Source organism: Corvus kubaryi, unplaced genomic scaffold (assembly GCF_017639235.1).
Source record: "Corvus kubaryi isolate FWS band 111438036 unplaced genomic scaffold, C.kubaryi_AGA036_p1.0 138, whole genome shotgun sequence".
NCBI lineage: Eukaryota > Metazoa > Chordata > Aves > Passeriformes > Corvidae > Corvus > Corvus kubaryi.
Window position 1 is genome coordinate 12,723,818 of NW_024580672.1, and position 12,967 is coordinate 12,736,784.

The window sequence follows — 12,967 nt, forward strand, 5'->3', positions numbered from 1 at the left end:
GTCAGATGGATAGGGACCCATCCATGTGTCTGAGATGAGTCCTGCCCCTTTTTGAAGAGGCTGCAAAGGCTGCTGAGCTAGTAGGGCACTTTCCTTTCTTCAATCTCACTGCAAAGGCCTTCTCTAGTTCTTTCACCTGCTGAATCCACCCTTTGAAAGCCCTGGCTCAGTCACTTACTCTACAACAGACTGGGGCAGGAAAAAAGGTTTTTCAGATGATCTCCCCAGTGGAGCTGGCACTCGGGGATTTTGTAACAACACTTTGAACTACTGTGGTCTGAGAGGCTCCAAAGGACTTCTAAATTCATTAAGTCCTGATCCACTAGCACTATTATAACTTCTTGGAGGTAAGAGCCCCAAGCCTTAGAGCAAGCCCTGCAGGTAAACGACACCCCCCACACTCCAGCAGTAACAACAAGAAAACGTGGCTTTGTCAAAGCCTGTTGATGTGACACTCTGCATTTTACATAGCTTTCACACACCACTACATGATTTATTTTAGTGCAAATGTTCATGTAAAGGTGCGTAACTTGCCACGATCAAAGGAAATTTATGATATTCCTAAGGCAAAACCACTTGAATAATAAATTATATTAACAATCTCAATTTATATTGTACATAAAAATGAGGCTTTGGAATGTAAGGTAATTGGATAAATGATCTCCTTGTCCATCTCTCTATTTTGACTTTTTAATTGCAAAGTCTACAGAAAGAACACTAAATAGGGGGAAAAGAACTTGTATCTCAACACCAGAGATGTACCCTCTACACTCCTGACAGAGATCACTCAGTCATGGTAATCCATGTGTGCTCAGACAGCTGTCGATGCTTGACAAAATTGACAGTAACCACAGAAGGTCTCTTTGTTATGATATACAACACTGCAAGGGCAGGAACCTGAATATTCTAGGAAGCTCATGATGAAAGGAAAATATAAATGTCCTGCACAGTCTTGCTTTGTGAGCACAAATCAACAGGCTGGAGGCTGCTTGCTATTCCAAAGTCTGTCATGGATTTATAGTTTGACCTTGGGAATAGCTCTTCTTGTTTCCTTTACTACCTTTTGCATTACAAGAAGAGGAGTGAATCAGAGTCAGATGAAATTATAATATGATTGAAGGCCAGAAAATGGCCTACTCCCTGTCATGCCACCCAAAGTGTAGGCTGTCCTGGTTACTAGGAAAGAGGCAGAAATAGTGCAGACCTTCTCTCTCATTGTGTAAGTTTATGTTGCCTGCTTTGAAGTAGCAACCTCCTCAGCTCCCAGCCACCAGCCACTGCTACAACAATACATAATCAAAATGATGTATTTACTGGGATTAATGAAGTTTTGCACAAATAGAAATGGCTGTTCACACTTCCAGGGAAATAGTGACTCGTGGACAGGCAGCAAGGCCATTGCTCAGGTAGAGCTCACCACTGAAACTTCAGGAGGAAGCAGGAGAGTCTGCCTGGTGCTGCCCAGCCCTCGCCATGGCGTGATCTACAGCTCCCAACCACTCAGCCCTGGCTCAGCCGAAGAGGCAGGTGCTGTGCTCTGTGCAATACCACATTCTGTGCATGTTCCCTCGCTCCCTACAAATCACTTTGGGTGAGCCAACAGCCATTTCAGCCTTTCAAAGCAGCTTGTTCTTATTCCTCAAGAAAGAGTTTATAGCTAGGATTTAATAAGTCTGTAGTGCTTTATATTTTGAAAAAAAAATCACATTCTTCGCAACACAAGCTATGTAAACAAGAGCAGTGATTATACATTCAAGTGATGAAATGAATGTAATGTTTATACAGTAGGATAATAGAATATTTCTGATTCAATTGGTGGTTATTTGTCATAACCAATGGAATTTTTATTTTAGTGCAATAGGCTCTGACATTTTCACCCTGGAGTAATTGTGTTCACAGATTTTGTATCTCTCCAGTCTATCTCGTAGATATTCTAGCCCAAGATTTTCATGCTGTGCAGCAATTAATTTTGTGAGGCTTCAATGTGTGTTGTGGAGTTTTTTCAGAATTTCACTCTTTATATTCCCCTCACACTGTTTTTCAGCACAACTGAAACTGAACTCTATTGATATTAACAATAGTGCAAGGCAATCTTTCTTAGCTAAAGTTAGAAATCTGGTTTTCTTCTTCCTTAAATCACTCTGATGATGGCAACTACACGTACTGAAAATGGACGTGCAGTAATAATACATTTACTTCTTTACTGTCACTTCATGTTTCCCTTTTCATCTCTCCATTTCTTCCATCTCTTTTGTTTTAGATATATTCCTTTTTCCTTTATTCAGTCCTTATCGAAGAGAAATGAAACACCTCATTCTTCCCTGCCTTTTTTCCTCCCACACTTCACCTTCACTCTCTCACTATAAGACATAAAACATCAGGCTCAGTAGGAGCATTAATAGGGAGACACACAGGACTGCGTATAGCCTTAATTAGAACTTTTTACATCTGAGTAGAATATGGATTAATGAAAGACTATGCATTGTGGTTGTTCACGTTTTGTTTTTTTTCTTTTCAGACAACAGAGAAGAAATCAAAGTTTTCATTATGGGTATGTCTGTTGGACAAACCCAGTAAAACACCTACCAGACAGATCACACAACTAAAGCAACTACCTCTTCTCTTTGCTGTCTTATGTACTTGGAAGGAGCTGAGAAATCTGTACAAGCAGCCAAGAAATCACCAGAATGTCTAAACCTGTTTGGTCTAACCATGGAGATGGTGGAGCCTCCTAGAACTCGCAAGTTCGAAGTCATGGGAGGGACAAAATGTTCTGAGGAAAGGCACATTAATGACGCAGAATATGCTCTCAGTGAAGAATAACTTTCTGCTGATTCTTTTGTATTGTCTTACGTATTTAAAACTACATGGGGCAAAGCAATAAACTTCTACCACATCTTCCAGGTAACGAACAGGAGAGATCAAAAGCACTTCCCACCGAAGAGGTTTTATTACTACCTTGTCACTACTGCTGTAGGTCAGAGACCTTTTATGACCTGAGGCAACTCTCTTTGTGCTCAGGACTTGTCCCATTGTGTTTTAATCCCCCATATAAGTCTCTCTGTGGCCTTTGTAATGGATTTTTTGTTTTATTTTTCACTCTTCCTCTTCATACTAACAGGAGGATTGCAAAGGTGTACTGTCTGCAATATCTATAAGAAAACAATAGGTCCAGAACCCAGAACAAATGACTTTTGTTTCTTTTCATTGTTTCTTTCCTTTTTCATATAGAAAAAGGTTGTTGTACGGAATAGATGATGAAGATACAGCAATGTGTCTGGCTTGGTCCATGCACAAAATTCAGGGCTATTGTGCATACAAATCCCAGCTTTTGTGGTAGGAATATTTAGACTGTAAACGAAGAATAAAAATAAATAAAAAATCTGGGGGCTAATGAATGTACATCAGTACTGAGGATTTAGTTTGATGCTTCTGGAGGACATCTGCCTTACAGTCTGTTAATGAGTGAGGAGTTATTCCTGCCAGTGAGGAAAATATTGGTGCTACTTTCCACAGATGGGAAAAGTGATTATTAATGTGGGCATTCATTAAGGCTACTCCCCCAAGAATAATACTAATCTGTTTTATTGTCCAGAGCATAACCCAGCATGGGTTTTCAGGTGACTCTTTTGAGAAATTTCTATCTTTCTTTTCACAAAGGAAAGAGTATAGAATGTAGATTTTAGGAGCAACCTAAGACAAGATTTCTTTTGCTGGCTCAGTTCCTAGATTTCCAGGATGACAATTGACAGGATGTATCAAGAAGTTAACTTTAATTAAAGAAAGCAAACAGGCAGAGTGTTATCAGGCATGGGTGAACAATATGGTGCTCTCCCCCAAAGAATTTTGAGAAAACTTAAAAGGGTGATTTTGCTAATGTTTACAAGGAAAAGTTGGAAACTCAAAACTTAAACTTAGTTTTTAAAGTTACAATACACCTAGAAGTGTTTTAGGTTACAAAAAATAACACAACAAAATTAAAAAAGTTTGTTTAAATGTAAATTTTTGCATGGCCCATACCTTCTCATGATTATTAATTTTAAAGTACTAAAATGGATTTTGTGTTTCAAAAAAGAACTTCAAATCTTTCTAACAGGAAGACTATGCACAGCTTTTTCCTTTTTGACTTTGTTAGAACTTGAAGACAAAGCAAGGGCAGAGGAGGTCCCTAAGGTTAGGATAACTCTACTATGTAGCTAAATCTGTTTATTCATTGGTACATCTCACAGGACTTATGTAAATTCATTCTAAATAGAAGAAGACTGTAAACAATGAGTGTTAGTCATATAATGTGCCAGTGTGTGTATTACTTGTTCCTCTACTTGCTGATTTGTTACAAGATAATAGACTATTATTGCTACCAGCTGCTAATTAGCTGCTAATTAATAGGCTGATAGACTCTGAAGCCGGGAGGGACCATTAGCTCATACAGTATGACCACAGAAGTTTTAACACATCTCACCCATGCTATCAGAACTTGTGACAGGCTGTTACAGCCAATCCTTGGCAGCAGCAACCACACTGCTGAAGTCATCTAGAAAGGGAAAACCTCTTGGTGCTTTTACAGTTATTCCAGTATTTTACCACCATCAGTGATAAATATTTAGACCTTGATTCTCACTGAATGTGTATGCAGCTATTAGTTGTTCTCCACCAGGACAAAGAGCTTTTTATTATCTGGTATTTTCTTCTCACAAAATTGTTCACTTATTGTAAACAAGGTGCCTCTCCATCATACATTTCGCAAACTAAATAGACTGTTCCCACTGACTGTCTGCAAACAAGATTTCTCAATCTCTGGAATTATTTCCTACACTCTCTTCACAATTTTATTAACTTTTCAAAAAAGCAGCGAGGCTAGAACATCTGGGAGGTTCTACCACGTGCAGGATTGAAAACAATCTTTATGCATCCATCACACAAAAATGTCATCTAGATATTGTCTTGAATTTGTTAGAGGTGATGCAGTTTACCACACTGCTACGTGCTTCACCACCCCCATCATTCAATGTATTAAGCAATATCTTCATTTAGAAGGGATTTTTTTTGAAACACAAAGGAAGGTGATACATCCTGCACTGGAAATGGCTTGAGTTTTTCGTAAAAACATGCAGATAATCATTCCTCTGTCGTGTCCCAAACAATGGGACTGTGTCTTCAGTTTCAGTGTGTGACTAAGAGGTGATGGAAGAGGAGGAACAATTTCCCTGGAAGCAGACTGGCATAAGCAGAGCAGGGCAAGCCTGGCTCACCCCATTCTTGCTTAAAGACACTTGATTTGGCACTCTGATTCCTTAAGCCTCTATTGTATCTTCCAGCAAAGGTCACATTCTCATTTTCTGTGACACTAACAAGGTGATCCAAGGTGATTTCCTTTTCTTTCTGCATGGTCTCTTTACTTCTCACTCCACCCCCTCCTGGCTCTGGTTTATTATTTATTTGTGTGTAACATATGGAATATTTTTGGGTTCACGTATGGCAAGTTATACATTATTACATACATGATTGCATGTAGACTTGTGTGATCATAAGAAAGGAAGCAGAAAAGTAAATTGGTTCACAGCTTCTTTTCTACCACTGTTACCATTCTCAGTGTCCTAATATCATGTGGAGAGGGGTGACACCAAAGGTACTTTATTTTGTGTGCGTTACTCTCATGAGACAGACATGACAATATCACTGCTTGGGTGAACTAAAACACAGTTTTAAAGCTGGGAATGCAGTGACAGAGTACACAACCAGGTACAAAAAAAAAGTTAGATTCAGCAACACATGATAGGCTCTTAAAGTTTTGGTGTGCTGTTCTCCTAAACCACCTGCACACTGAATGTTCCAAAGAATCCATAGATATTTTCAACTTTGTTTATTAAGAAAATTTCATCACAAAATAAATTAACCAGCAAGGCTAAACCACTGAATGTTTTATTGTAGTCCTTTCATAGTTTCTCAGCTCCCCATTTAGATTTTCCTCAGCTATGGAGTAACATACTCCTTTTTCTTCAGGAAATATAATGAAATGTTATCAGTAATTTAATAAATCCCATAATATCCTCCTTTAAGAAGAAATATATATTCTGGAACACACACATACACAGGGTTAGCTTATCAATATGCTTCTGTGCAGACTGGTTTGGTTTCTTCAGCCTGACTGTACTGTATAAATATATTTATCAGTCACCTGTTTTCTGGACCAGTCTTGTGAGCTGAAGTTCCTACAATTAAATTCACAATATATGTGAATTCTGGGAATAAAAAGTCTTTAAAACAGATTCATGCTGAGTAAAGGGTTGTGCAGTAACTACCATGGTGTGGTCACCTCAGCTGACAGAGTTTGAAAGCTTCCAGTGCTATGGGTTCAGATCATTGGAGCTCAGCAGCTGGTTTCCCCACATGGGTTGGCCTCAGCTATCTGTTTCCATTCTTTGGAACAGAAACAATTAATATGGTGCTGCAGACATTACTGGGGATAGCAAAACATAAAACATTAACTGCATCATGTGCAGTCATTACTGGTATAAAGAGCTAAGAACATTTCCCAGTTCACTGGCTGTTTTATTGAGCCATAAGATGCATCTTTTGTCCCAGTTTTTGACAGGAAATCCCCGTGTCCCTATTTCATGAAACACGGTGGTGCAATGATTCACTGGCTTCATGCCAGGACCAAATAGAAAAGCCAGAAATTCTGTTTAAATCTTTTGTACCCAGCTAAATTCTCAATATAGTATAAAAGTACTACTTGCTGGTCCATGGGGACCTAAGAACAGTCCTGAGGATGCCTGGTACATAATTTAAAGAAAGTCCTAAGTGATGGGAATTGCCCTGTATACCTGCACTGTCTGATCAAGACCCACATCCAACTGAAGGAGAGGGCATGGGTGAAGTAGGGACAATGGAGTCTATTATTTACTGATGTTCCCTCTTTAAACTATTTTTTGAACAGTTCCTCTAAAATATTGTTCCTGAATATTGTGTAAAATTTTTTTTCTGTGATAAAATACCCATTGTTGGAGCACAGCCACCCAATAGCTCCCAGCAGAAACCCCCACCACGTATGTATATATGCATATAAATGTAAATAAATATATATATAAACAATTTATTCTCTCCTATGTGTAGGAAATAAATTCAGACACAGGGGAAGGATGCTAAATTGTTTTTATTGCATTTCTTTTAAATATAGAGTGTGCCAGTTCAGGCCTCAGAGGCATTAACTGAAAGAGCCCAAAAGCAACATAAACAAATTCAAGCACAAATAAAAACAAATTCAGCACTCAGAAACAACTCCACAGTAACCTGACTTCTATTTCCAAGTCATGGTTGTGCCCAGAGAACCTAATATTTGAAAATTAATTTTTAGGCTCCTTATATTTCCCTTTTTCTTTGTATAACATCTCAGGAACTTTTTTTTTGACATCAGAATAAGACTTTTGTAATTATTTGTTGTTAGATACTACATAGAAAAGAAATACCAAAGGAAAACTTTGAAACTCTTGAAGGAAATGCAAAAAAGAAAAGAAAACCTACTACGGCTGCAAGGTTCAATAACAATAATTAAGGACCTTATTGCTGATTATATTACAGTGTTGTAATTGGTTTTTTGTTCAAAATGCTTATGGCATGTACTTTGTCTCTGTAGCACCTCTCACCTCCGTGGGGAAACACCAAATCTATTAGTGTAACACCAAAAAAAAAAGGTAGAAAAAGGTATTATAAGCAAATTTCTCAGGTGACCTAAAAAAGGCTCATTATTTCCCAGCAAAGTCAATAACAACTTCACACACTCTACCAGGAAAGTCCCAAAATTATTATGACTAATATCAGAACATCAGGTCCTTTAAATCTCTGAAAAAGTCTGGTCTTTCTGTAGGACTTGCTGGCCTGGCTTTGAAAGAAAATCATTACCAGCCTTTTCAAAAAGGCGGCTTTCTACTGTAGCCTGCAATGGTCTTATGTTGGCTCCAAAAGGCATCTCCTGGCACTTGCTCTGCTGCTGGTCTCCAGATTGTCATTTTCTGGAGTAGATTAGTCAGCAAATTGTGTGCTGATTCATTTATAACAGCATTCAAAAGAGATGGATCAAACCTCGACAGAGGAAACAGAGAGACATATACATTAGTGGGAATGTGGACAAAATGCACTATGTATTTTTCAATAGTAAATTAAAACTGGACAAACCTGATACCTTCCTGTTATTTTTAATTAGAGAATGGGCTTGGGGGTTTGTTTATTTGTTTTTTTAGATAGAAATGGGAGAGAGGCTAAGAGAAAAAACCCTAAATGGCAACTCTTTTGTGTTGCCCTTGACAACCTGGGCACAAAGTCCTGCCATATCTGATGCCAGCAGCATTTGGTTCTGATGCAGACAGTGAGAAATGCAAAGTCAGGGCAGAAATACGTTCATTTTCTGCCTAGGACTGAACATGTGCAGGTTTTCCATGCCTGTTCTCCTGGCTCGGGAAGAGTTGTAACAACTTACAGGGAAAGGAAAGGAAGAGATGGAAAGTGTTTCTATGGACATTTATTACATGACATGCTGGAGATTTTATCGTGCACAGTCCAGTGGAGACATATTGCAGAGATGCTGTCTTGCTGATTTAAAAAGGAATGGCAGAAAAGAGATTCAAATCAGCCACTGATTAATCCAATGGTTACGTTAGGAGACTGGGATATGAGAGAGCCAAGTTTAGTTACTGTCTTGGCACCCAGGGACTTATATGGTCTTAGACAATGAAGGAATTGCTCTGTGAAGTTCCTCATCTATGAAATGGGGCTAGAAGTATTTCCTGACTTAGTAGTCATTGTTGTGTGGAAAAATACATTAAGGTTTACAATATGTTCAGCTCCTGTTTAAAAGGGTCTATGTGAGCATCATTCTTCTGGAAGCTGCCATGGGATTTAATGGAAACTGATAATTTCCAGTGAAAAATTTAGTAGTTATTAAATTTATCTAAACATTTAATGGGCTATGTATGGTTTGCTATATCTGGGAAACTTGGTTCATTATATTATTTGATTTCTGAGTTTTTTGCTACTTGCAACTTCAGGTTTTATATTGTTTAAACACCCTTCAACTTCTAGTGCTCCAGAAAAATAGCTTTAGTGCTAAGGAAATATACCCTATCCATGCAGGAGAGGAATCCTGCTTTCCCAGTTTGGGCTGTTAGTGCTGAAGGAGACAGCTGTTCAAAGTGTGCAGTTGCAAGGCTGAAATTGTGGCTTGCCCACTGCCATAGCTGGTGCCTCCCACACTCATCGTTAAACTCAGTTTAACAGATGTGTGCTCACATGAAAGGTGGGGATCTGTCAACTCAGCACTCTCCTGGATTTATTTCTAAAGAAATAACTCCTGTTAAAAGGCCACAGAAAGTAAGTGGAATTGGGACAGAATGAGAAGAGGGCAAGGAGAGAAAAATATCCCTTTTTCATTTAAAATGTACTCTTTGGGGAAAATGTCACTTACTGCAGATAAAAATGCAGTGCGTTGCTGAGCAGGTGTAAGTAATTTTGTGTAATTACTACAAATGGGTTTTCCATGTATGTGAACCAGCTGGGATTACTGAATGGTGAAAACATGTAGGAAGAAGGTAGATTTGAAGAAGGCGGAAAGAAACGCTTTTAATAGCTGATTACAGCGAGTACTCTGGGGTAACAGAGACATTGAAAATGATCTCAGGCAGTTTTATAAAAAGAAGTTATTTCAGCAAGATGTTTGGAATAGCCTTTAGGAGGCACATGAAAAAAAAAGTAACACCTGCAATGGTTTTGTAAATCTCTTAGCATAAGAAATCCACTAAAGCCAGGAGGGGCATTGCAAGTCCCATGATCACCAATGTTTCCAAGAAGCTGGCTGGCTGTTATTAGGATAGACTAGTTAGGCTACATCAGAAATCAGCTTTCTGATATTAAATGACTAGTGACAAAATTTAGTGGGGAAATAAAGAGAAAAACTTATCTGCAGTAATTTCTTTTTGTGGAACTGAACTAGAGACATGGCAAAGAATCTTAAGAGTTCTTGCAGACTTCTATGATTCAGCAGTGGAGAAAAACTCTAAAGAAGGCCATAAGAAAGGGAATCAGGGCTATTTGCAATCATACTGATCACACCAGCTAGGGCAAATATTATTCATATGCATCAGCTTTTGGGTGGTCCATCAGAACCTGATGGACTGAAACCATACCATGATCCAAGTTACCAAGCAGGAGCCTGGTAACACTCATTCTTAGAAGTTAGGCAGTTCTGACCTTCTGCTACAGAGGATGGCAACTATACAACTATATGCTCTCTTTGGCTTTCTCCTCCAGAGTTCTATGTTTGACTGTCAACCCCTTAGTGCTGCTGAAGCATTGAGCAAACAGCCTCTGCCTTGACAAAAAGAGGTGAGCACCCCCCTGATGCATGGGCTGATTGAGTCTTTGACACTGTGTGTGGTTTAGTACCTTACTCTGTCCAAGCTGAGACGCCCATCAGCTCTTCCTGTGTATGGAAGGCCTTGGGAGCAAAAGGCTCACCCTGTTTGCCTGCCATTTTGACATGCAGAGGGGGAGATATATGATTCTAAAAGGTCAAGGACAAAAGCATGTTGCTACAGGTGGGTAGACATTATTTCCTCTGTGTGATGCAGCGCTGTCAGCAGCACTAAAGATATGTGCTGAGGAAAGGGGTATCTATGTTATAATCTATCTTATCTCAGCTAAGACAGGTGATGCATTGTTCTTCGAGCAGCAGCACAGTGGGACCCATCCTTCATGCACTATAGAACCTGAGAATCATTTCAGTGGTTTATGGCACCTCGTAGAAAGTCAAGATTTGGTGGGGAAAACAGGTATTGGCCTGAAAAATAGATTGGTTTTATAGGAGGGGGGGAGAAAATTTATAAATATGACAGATGTGCTGGGCATGGTTATGCCACTGTGTTTTAGAAAGCCACTGGTTCCCAGCTAGAAGCTGAATTTCCCCTTCACTTGAAGCACAATCTCTGATCATGTGTGCATTTCCATCTCCTCACGCTGCAGAGTAATCCAGGGTGGATTACAGCAGCTGTTTCTCTCCTTGTTGCTGTGCACAAGCAGCCACATGCACACTGGCAGCTTCTCATAGCCTCCTGCAAAAGCAGTGATACTGAAACTGTGGCATTACCACAGCACAAGGTTCATTGAGTTTGCTCTCTGGATACACACTGAGCCTTGTTCAGAAGGACCCCAAACACTCTGAAAATTTTATCATGGGCATAATGAGATCTCGGAGCAGAAGATATGAGTATGGACCTGCATCTACATTTCAGTTATGCTACATGTGCTCTTTTATTCTTTTTTTTTTTTTTTTTTAATGACAAGACCACCAGCAATGTGACAGGATTGAAAAGAAGGCTTTGGAGTACTCTGAAAAGCAGCTTTCACTGGGATGGATGACTTGACCTATGAATAGGCATGCAGTGTTGCTATGTCAGGTTCAGAGGACCTGAGGAAGGAAGGACCTCACTGTGCATAGACACAGCAGAGGAAACAATAGAGCAGTGGGTAGTACTTGAACTTGGACTGTCAGAAGACAAGGGTTAACTCTCCTTCAGTTTCTTCCTGTACAGCCATAACACCATACACAAACATGTCTCAGGGAAGCAGCTGCCTTCACTGAGCTCTCTTTTTTCCTTTCAAGCAGGAAGTCTCTTAAACCATTAAGTTGTGAATTGAACTGCATTGCTTCTGCTGCCCAAGACGCTGTCCTTGACCTTGGCTGGAAGGACAAATTGTCCTATGGATCTTTAAAGCAGCCATAGGATGGGTCTTATGCTCACCATCTATGGTAGTGTGGATCCTCCATGGGCTTCCTTGGCATCCAAAGAAGTGCCAGACTCACTCCTCTTCCCGTGCCTGACTCCCAGAGCTTCCCCTCTCCCACATTCCAGGGCTGCCACGCAACCTCCTGTGAGAGGAGTGAGCAAGAGCTGTCAAGTTTATTATTTTTTGTCTTAAAGTACCAACGTCTCCCATGTAACTGAAAATTTGTAAGAGAGGATTAATGGCTGGTTAAACATCACAATTAGGCCTCATCTCCCTGCCTCTCCCCATTCCCTTATTTGGTGTCCTGCATAGCTTCAGAGGGCCCATGAAAGGGTTGCACCTGAATACATGGAATGAAATAAAGTTTGAAGCCTGCCTTATTTTTCACATTTGCAGCTGGTTTAGAAGTGAGTGGACCAGCAGGGTCTCCCACACTGTTGAATTTAGAATCTGGAACACTGCAGGAAATTGAAGCCACTGGGGGTCGTATTCGCTAAAGGCAGTTAAATGATATGTATTTAAAACCAATAAAAGATGTAGGTACAGCTACAGCATATTTGTCATAGTGATTGGCATGCCTAGTCTATGCTAACTGGGGTTCTTCTGAACTGACCTTAAGAGGTGACAGAAATAACTGCAGAGCAGGGGAGAGGTGGCAGTGACATCTGAAGTCACTTAGCATGAAGTAGTCTGTGAGTAATGAACAAATGTGTTCACCAGCACATTTATGGACCAACATCTCAAGTGTCATTTGCTGCTACATTATGGGATCACAGTCTTTGCTTACTGGTTATATTCAAACAACTGATGGGTAGTAATGGAAACGCAGGCTTGTGATTCACAGGCTTTGTGAATTTGCACCAAGTTTGCATTCTCTGTTCATTACTTGTCCTTTTTTGGCTTCTTTGGAAAAAAGAAAAGGAAGTTGGTCATGGAAAAGAAGCAAAGGTTTTGGGGCTAAAACCACACCAGTGATAATTATGGGAAACAAATAAATACCAAGTGAGATCATTATTTATCCCCAGGTAAATTGGGGAGTGGGAAGGAGGAGGTTTTAAATATTCACAAACCTGGGAGAAAAGAGCTTGATTTTTTAGTTTGTTTTCTCCTTTTTAATCAGATTTGTTTTCTCCTTTTTAATCAGATTTACTATCTGTGCATCATAATGAGACGGTGGTGCAGTTTTTTT